Genomic DNA, 7187 nt, shown 5'->3' with positions numbered 1-7187 from the left:
ACAATAAACTAATGCTTATCACCATTTGGCTCCATGTGCAAGTGGCTCTTGTTTTCCATTGTTCTTAATCCTAGATCCTCCTATGGACTGCTATTATTGTTGGTATTGTTTGTAAAACTCTGCTTAAAGCGGTTTTGTTTCACATCCTGTCTATTCCACACCAATCTTTTTTCATTTTTTAGTCTTGAGTTTATTGATTTTTATTGATGGCTATTTGTAGGTGGCTTTTGGTTTCAAACCCTGGCAAATCTATACCAGTCTTTGATTTGGAATTAATATTCTAGTTAATAGTAATAAAACATCTTGGCAGTCTGTCTTGGCTTTGAATCTTCTCAATTCCATGTTCGTCCTTTTGTTATTATGATTACCGTTATTGAGCTTCTCAAGGGTGTTGGTTTTGATTCCATGTTGCTGTTTGTATTGTCGTTATGCTAATTCTAGTGAAGTTACATTTACTAACTTATTTGACGATTTTTTGATATGTGTGACAGTCTCTCGCCGAGGAAGCGAAAGCTAGGTATGATAAGGCTGTCTTTAAAGTAGTGGATCTGGTGAGTAAAGCTGTCGATACAAGGCTGTTATATTACTTTTTAAATTGATTATATCTTTCAAAATTTGAATCGCTTGTTACTTGAATGACTGGAATTAAATAACGTGAAATCTTATTTGGTTGATTTTCACCAGGATGATTATGCAGCAGATGATGAGCTGTATGAAGAAAAATTAAAGAAGGAAAAATTAGCATTTTTTATGCTAGCAACGTAAGATACAAACATTCTTTGACCAGCAACATTTATCCAGCTGTTTATGTCCAAATGTTTAAGCATGTTGGGAAGCCTTTGCATATTTTTCGTTGGGACAACATATCCTAGCATATTCGTTAAGATAATTTTCAAAGTCGTTTCGCACTGCATGCTGTTTTTTTAAACAATAATTTGGTAAAATTATATTAATATAAAAACTACAGCAGATGCTGCGGCAGGAATGACATCACAGTTTTGTTCAACAGAGGTCAAATAACCATTAAACAGTCCCCAAAAAAATCCCAGCGCAGGCCCAAAACAGATTTCGGCTTTGTCCTTATACAAAACCATCCATTACTTCTCAACCTTATATATTCTATAATATATGCCTAAGATTCTTATAGTCCTGAAAAGCATAGAAATTAACAAAAAGCATAGGGATGAGCTGCTTCTTCCAAACCTGTACTAATTGGCTCAGGGTCCTGATTCACGTTTTCCATTTCCTTGTCAAGCTGGTGCAATGTTTCATCCTCCTTTGTCTCACCCTGGGATGAGTTGGCCGAGAGTCTTTGATATGAGGCCACAGACTAATCCACCCATGCTGAAATTGAGTGCCAGATTTTGTTGGAGATTGCATTCTGCCTCCAAAACTGCCAGCTGTTGCTTCAGTTCCACAGGAGACCCCATGATTTCTGCAGTCTGAGGCGTAATCTGTCACTATTATTATCTCATGAATTTTTGAAGTAACATTGAGAAATTAGGATCTGTTGCAATGGATATGTTCCTTATGACTCCTGAGGAGTCTGCGAATTTCTTGAAGTTCTCTAAAATCGATCAGGCACCTAATCTGACCAATAACTTTTCCTATTATAAAATGCTCCATGTCGCCTGCAGTCCCACTCCCACACCACGTTTCCTGGTTCTTGAGGGTGCTCCAATATCCCATTTTCGAGAACTGGGAATGCTTCCCTGGATTCAGATCGAAGAACTGCAGATTGCCAGGTGGCACAAATTAGTCGGAGTGAAATACTGCTTTCTAGAAACTGACACCAGCCTGAAGCCAACAGTATCCCTGTGTGCCAATATACCTCCAGCACGAAGGCTCCTCTGAAAACTTCCAAACTAACCAGCAGAAACCCAAACGACAACCAGAAGAAATCGATGAAATGTCTTACCAGGCGAGAACAACCGTATTCTCCCCCCTGCACTTCTCAAACAACATTGCCATTATTCCACTGTGAGCTGGAGAAAACCATAAACATGGACATAAGCATGCACATTGCAAGCCTAATGCATGCGAAGGAGGGACTCATGTCCCTTCACATAACTGCTTGGACACTTGGTGAAGTTACATGGGTTGTGAGCCATGTGATGGATTAAGTGTAGGGTTGTGAGCCATGTGACAGATTAATGGCTCCAAACCTTTCTAGTACTCTCCATTAATTAGGGAGTGACGGATTAACTGCAGGGTTGTGAGCCAGATTAATAGCTCCAAACCTTTCTAGTACTCTCCATTAATTAGGGAATGGTTTGTTGTACTTTCTAGTACTCCCTAAGCAAAATAGGTTTCTGTTGTACCTCTGGGGTCCATGATGACCTTCCAACATCTGCCACCCCAGTGCATGCAGTTAACAGTCCTGTGTAGTTGTTGTCGTCATATTTGACAGAGTTTGAATGAGTACGTTTCTAAAGTTACTTTAAAAGTTTCTTTATGAAGTCCGCTTCAACATATTTAGTCCAAACGTTGTTAGGTTTATTTAATCTTTATCATCAGTGTGTGTAAAATGCCCCGTATTAGGTGGTAGACGTTTGTAACTATGTCGTATTGTCCAATATTTTCTAAGCACTGAAGTACTTGTGCACATATGGAGATGGAGAGCCAACTGATAATGCAGCAAGGTTCTACAAGTGGTTTACTGAGGGGGTAAATTGTTAAACCTTTAACATTTGTTTAGATTACTGGTTCCTTTGGCTATTAAGTTGGACTCTTTTAACGGGCTTATTGCCCCTTTTGTATGTTTGACCAGGAAAAAGAGAGAGGGCCTTGGCTTTCCAACCTTACTTATGGGGTATTCGGTTTAGGCAATAGACAATATGAGCATTTCAATAAGGTTTGCCTTTTATCTCTATTGCAAATTCCCATTTGAAATTTTCTTAAACATTAAACATAGAAAAAGATGATTATATCAAATGAAACTGTTGGCATTTTGCATCTTTGGACTTTAGTTGGTCTGTATTGTTGTATTGTTACATTATGTATGAAATTGGTTTAGGGTTTGCCTGTCGTTTGTTGTCATTTTCATTTTTAGATTGATCTGAAGATGTTAAAAGAATGGTTGTGTCAAATAAAACATGAATATTGGTCTTCTATTAACATTTCATCTTTTCTTATTATCATATTATTGCATAAACATTATTTTGCGGTTGCTTTCTTCTTCACGGTATGGATGGTTATTTCATGTTTTAACTTTTGACATAAAGTTTCTTTGGATACTGTAGGTTGCTTGCACAGTAGATGAAGCATTAAGTGAACAAGGTATGTTTGCTTCATGTTTGGGTATGTATTTTTAGTGTCATCAAAGTTATCAACAGCAAAGTTATCAACTAGCGTCCTTTTGGTATATGACTCAAAACACTACAGAGTTGTCCCAGGAGTACGGGCATTGTTGTGATTGTGGATTTTGGGGCAGAGAATCAAGAATTAAATTTGTAATTACCTTTCCGCAACAGGAGGCATTTTTCCATCCAAAAACTTTTCTATGTAATGAAAAGTAGCACCTCTGCGCTTGAAAGAAGTGTATGACCATATGATTTATAACTTGCTTGTTTAGGTCCAGCATATTTCTAGGGAAACAATTGTTCTTTTTTTTTTCTGAGCAGTGAGGAAAATGCTGTGGGATCCCTGGAGGGTTGTTCATTTACCAGCCATCCACAATAGTGGCTGGTAACCCTGACAAACTCAATGGCCTCCCTGTCAGCAACATGCCTTGGGCATATGGTTTAACCAATTGAACTGACACTTGGGGTTTAGGGAAGCATTGCTTTTATCCTCTTAAATGACAAATTACATTATGAGGAGTTAGTCATGCTGAGGAAAGACCCTGCCTGTCAAATTCAAGTCCTTAATGGGATGTGAATGGCTATTCTGTTCCATCATGTTGTGCTAGTGCTAAACTAAACTTGACTTTTTTGTATTTACAGTTTTAGTTGTTTAAAATTTTCACTTTTTTTTTTTCATCTCATCATTTTCTTCAATACTCTGCATTGCATTGGCTTGCCTTGTTTCTTGTTCAAGTTTATTTTCTTTGTTGCATGGCCATGCATTTTGGATTTTATAGTGTTTTATTTTCGTTGTGTTTTCCTCTATTTTGAATTTAATTTATGTTTTTTTTAAAAGAGTGTTTGCATGGTTTATCCTGGCGATTCTATTTTGTTGTTGTTATGTTGAGCAGAAGAATCGATAGAGATGAAATTCTTGATCCAATGGAATGAAATTCTCGAAATTGTTTATGGATAGAAGCAGGTATGCTTTTGGTTGTCAATATCTATGCGTTTTACTAATAAATTTGTATAGGGAAAAGCAGTGTGGTAGATAATGGCTATGCATGGAACCCAATTTTTTCAACAATTTCAATCCATTATTTCTTTATTACGATGAACCCGTGGAAAAATCGCAAGGGCTTTAACCATAGAGATAGTGCTTTTATTTTATTTGGCAGTTTTTGTTGAATGGTTTTGCCCTGCCTATTAATTTTGCAACAGGGGAAGAGAAGAGTTCACCATGGAGGGATAATATAAGACGAGAAGCTTCGATTTCTGAATCTGTTTTATTTTCTCTCACTTGTTTCTTATTTCTTTATCTGTCAAAATCTGCCGCAGATGCGGATTTTGTCTCTCAAATCTTTCTAACACGGTATTTGAATGCTTGCCATGAATCTGGACAGGTGAAACAACACGCAGGACAATAATACGCGTGCAAAAGGATGTTCGTACACCACTTTGCAGCATTCATTTTATTAGGTAAGGTGAGTAGCGATTCTTCTTTTCTCAAAGAGAGAAATCATTCGGTCATTTTCAGTTCGCTCTCTGCAAATTCTATCAACTCGATCATTTCTTTTTTAATTACTTGTTATTTTTCTCAATACCATTAGTGGAATGTCCAGAACCTATATTTATGGAGTTGACCGATGTAAATAGGTATATGAGAATGCCCAAGTAAACAGTTAAGCCGGTAGAAGATGAGGGTTAACATTAATTGATTAATTTGTTCAGTATTGCCCTGTATATATGCACCATGGCTTTTTTACCTTATTTTGTTTTGGGGAGCCGTAGCTGTTTTGTCGTATTCTTGATATAGCAGGGAAGGTTAAACTGTTTTTGTTTATTATTTCACATGGTTTTAAGTTTTTTGCATAGGGCAGCGATAATTGTCCAATGGGCAATATCAACAAATCACATGGAAGGCACAAGTGTCAAAAGGAAATACGAATTATTAATTTTCAATTTAAAAGCATGGTGAAAATGAAATATGTTAGGGATCTTGGGGTTATGTTGGTAGTCAATCTTCAACCAAACATGAAAAAAAAAATGTCATATTTAAAATCTCAAGGCTGTGTAGCCTTGTTTGACATTTCAGACATCAAATCATCATGCTAATTTCTCATTTTTGTTTATGCTAATTTAATAATCCTATTAGCTTTTCGAAATTTGACTTCCATTCTCTGATTTGCCTCGAGAGGCTAGGCTTGTAGAGGAGACAATCGAGGCAATGTTGCGGCGTTATCCTTCCATCAAAGGCATCAACTACGACCTCCCTCATGTTGTGGCCACTGCTCCCCATCTCCCAGGTTACTAACAACATCTTTGCTTCATCAATGGTATATATGCATAACAATCTTATACATATAAATGTATGTAAATAGGTGTGGAGCACATGGTCAGAGGCATGTTTGAAACCGTGCCCTCTGCGGATGCCATATTCATGAAGGTAAGTCTTGAACTTGCTGAGCTGTCATGTAATTCAATTAGAATGAGCTGAGAGCACATTTTGACTATACAATTTGCTTGTGCAATTTCATCAGTGGATCATGCATCACTGGGGCGACGAGCACTGCATCAAGATACTGAAGAGCTACAGGAAGGCGATCCCAGAGATGAGGAAGCTCATTATTGTTGACATAGTGGCGGTGGATTCTAATCACAGAGGCGGTGATAATAATAATGGTGGCCAGAAAGAGAAGCCGGTTTTGGATCCTAATTTAGTTCTAGTATTTGATCTGGTAATGGTGGTGCACTGCTCTGGTGGGAAGGAAAGAATAAAGAAAGCATGGAAGAAGAATTTATTAGAAGGTGGATTCGGTTGTTATAAAATAATCACCATTCTTGATTTCCAGTCTATGATTGAAGCGTTTCCTTCTTGATTATCTGCTCTTTATGGGCTCATTTTTAGTATTTACAGTGTTAAAATGCAATCAAATTATTGTATTTACAAAATAAACGAAGATTTATCAAGGCCTTATGGAGACATGAAACATCCGTAGCTAGTGATTTTCTTTAGTCTTACCTCGCACTCCTGAGAAGACAATGCATTAATGGGTCACGGGACGCTCCTCATCTCCTTCGGAGACATGGAGGATCCGTAGACAGTGCTGTCCTTTCATCTTACCTCTCTCTGAGTAGATAATGTATTAACGGGTCAGGGGGTTTTGTTTTTTGTGGTTCTGTTATGGCTCATGAATGGATGTGTTTATGGATTGAAATTTAAGGAAAATATGGGTTTACTATAGCATATGAATGGGATGCATCCAAGCATTGAAATTTCAAAAGTTGGGTTTATTGTGCATATGAAATGGCATGTGTTCATGCTTTTGAAATTTTACTCAGAGAAAAGAAAAGATGGATTTGGTATTGCATATGAATGAGATGTATTCTTCGTATATGCTTGGCCATCTATAGAGGTTTCTTGATTTTGGGTAATTAACTTAACCTCTTGATTTTGGGTAATTAACTTACTCTAAAATGAAATAAGACATTCAATGTGTTCCTTGTAATATAGATATAAACAAAACATCTAAAGAAAAGTAATTGCACAAAGATCCAGTCCAAGAAAATGAGGTTTTCCACAAACCAATTAACTCTTCTAGAAAAATTCAACAATTCCAATTTAATAATCCTATCGGCCTCTCTTTGTACCTTTTGGGACAATTGCTAGTAATATTCTTTCACAGACAGCCTATTAACGATTTTTAAATTATATATATATTTTTTTCAATAATGGATAACTTTTAAATTGAATTTTAATTTGAATTGTTATGGTATAGTTGTTCTTAAAAGAAAGAAAAAGCTTCTGTTTTTAAAGAAAAGAAGTATACATTGTTTTTAAATTATATTTTTTTTTCAATAATGGATAACTTTTAAATTGAATTTTAATTTGAATTGTTATGA

At 36.5% G+C, this 7187-nt stretch overlaps 1 long non-coding RNA gene and 1 pseudogene across 1 annotated transcript; both read left to right on the top strand.

The window, feature by feature from the left end:
* Positions 1 to 283: 283 nt before the first annotated feature.
* Positions 284 to 741, top strand: LOC149207266 (uncharacterized). Its single transcript, XR_016251995.1, has 2 exons — positions 284 to 551; positions 685 to 741. It is a non-coding gene; the product is annotated as an uncharacterized LOC149207266 (long non-coding RNA).
* Positions 742 to 5511: 4770 nt separating this feature from the next.
* On the top strand, positions 5512 to 6163 carry LOC149207265 (xanthohumol 4-O-methyltransferase pseudogene; annotated as a pseudogene).
* Positions 6164 to 7187: the final 1024 nt, after the last annotated feature.

Source organism: Pinus tabuliformis, chromosome 1_2 (assembly GCF_031772625.1).
Source record: "Pinus tabuliformis cultivar Carrire ecotype Pingquan chromosome 1_2, CPIR1, whole genome shotgun sequence".
In the NCBI taxonomy this organism is placed as follows: domain Eukaryota; kingdom Viridiplantae; phylum Streptophyta; class Pinopsida; order Pinales; family Pinaceae; genus Pinus; species Pinus tabuliformis.
The sequence above is the reverse complement of the archived record's forward strand: the minus strand, read 5'-3'. Positions and strand labels throughout refer to the sequence as shown.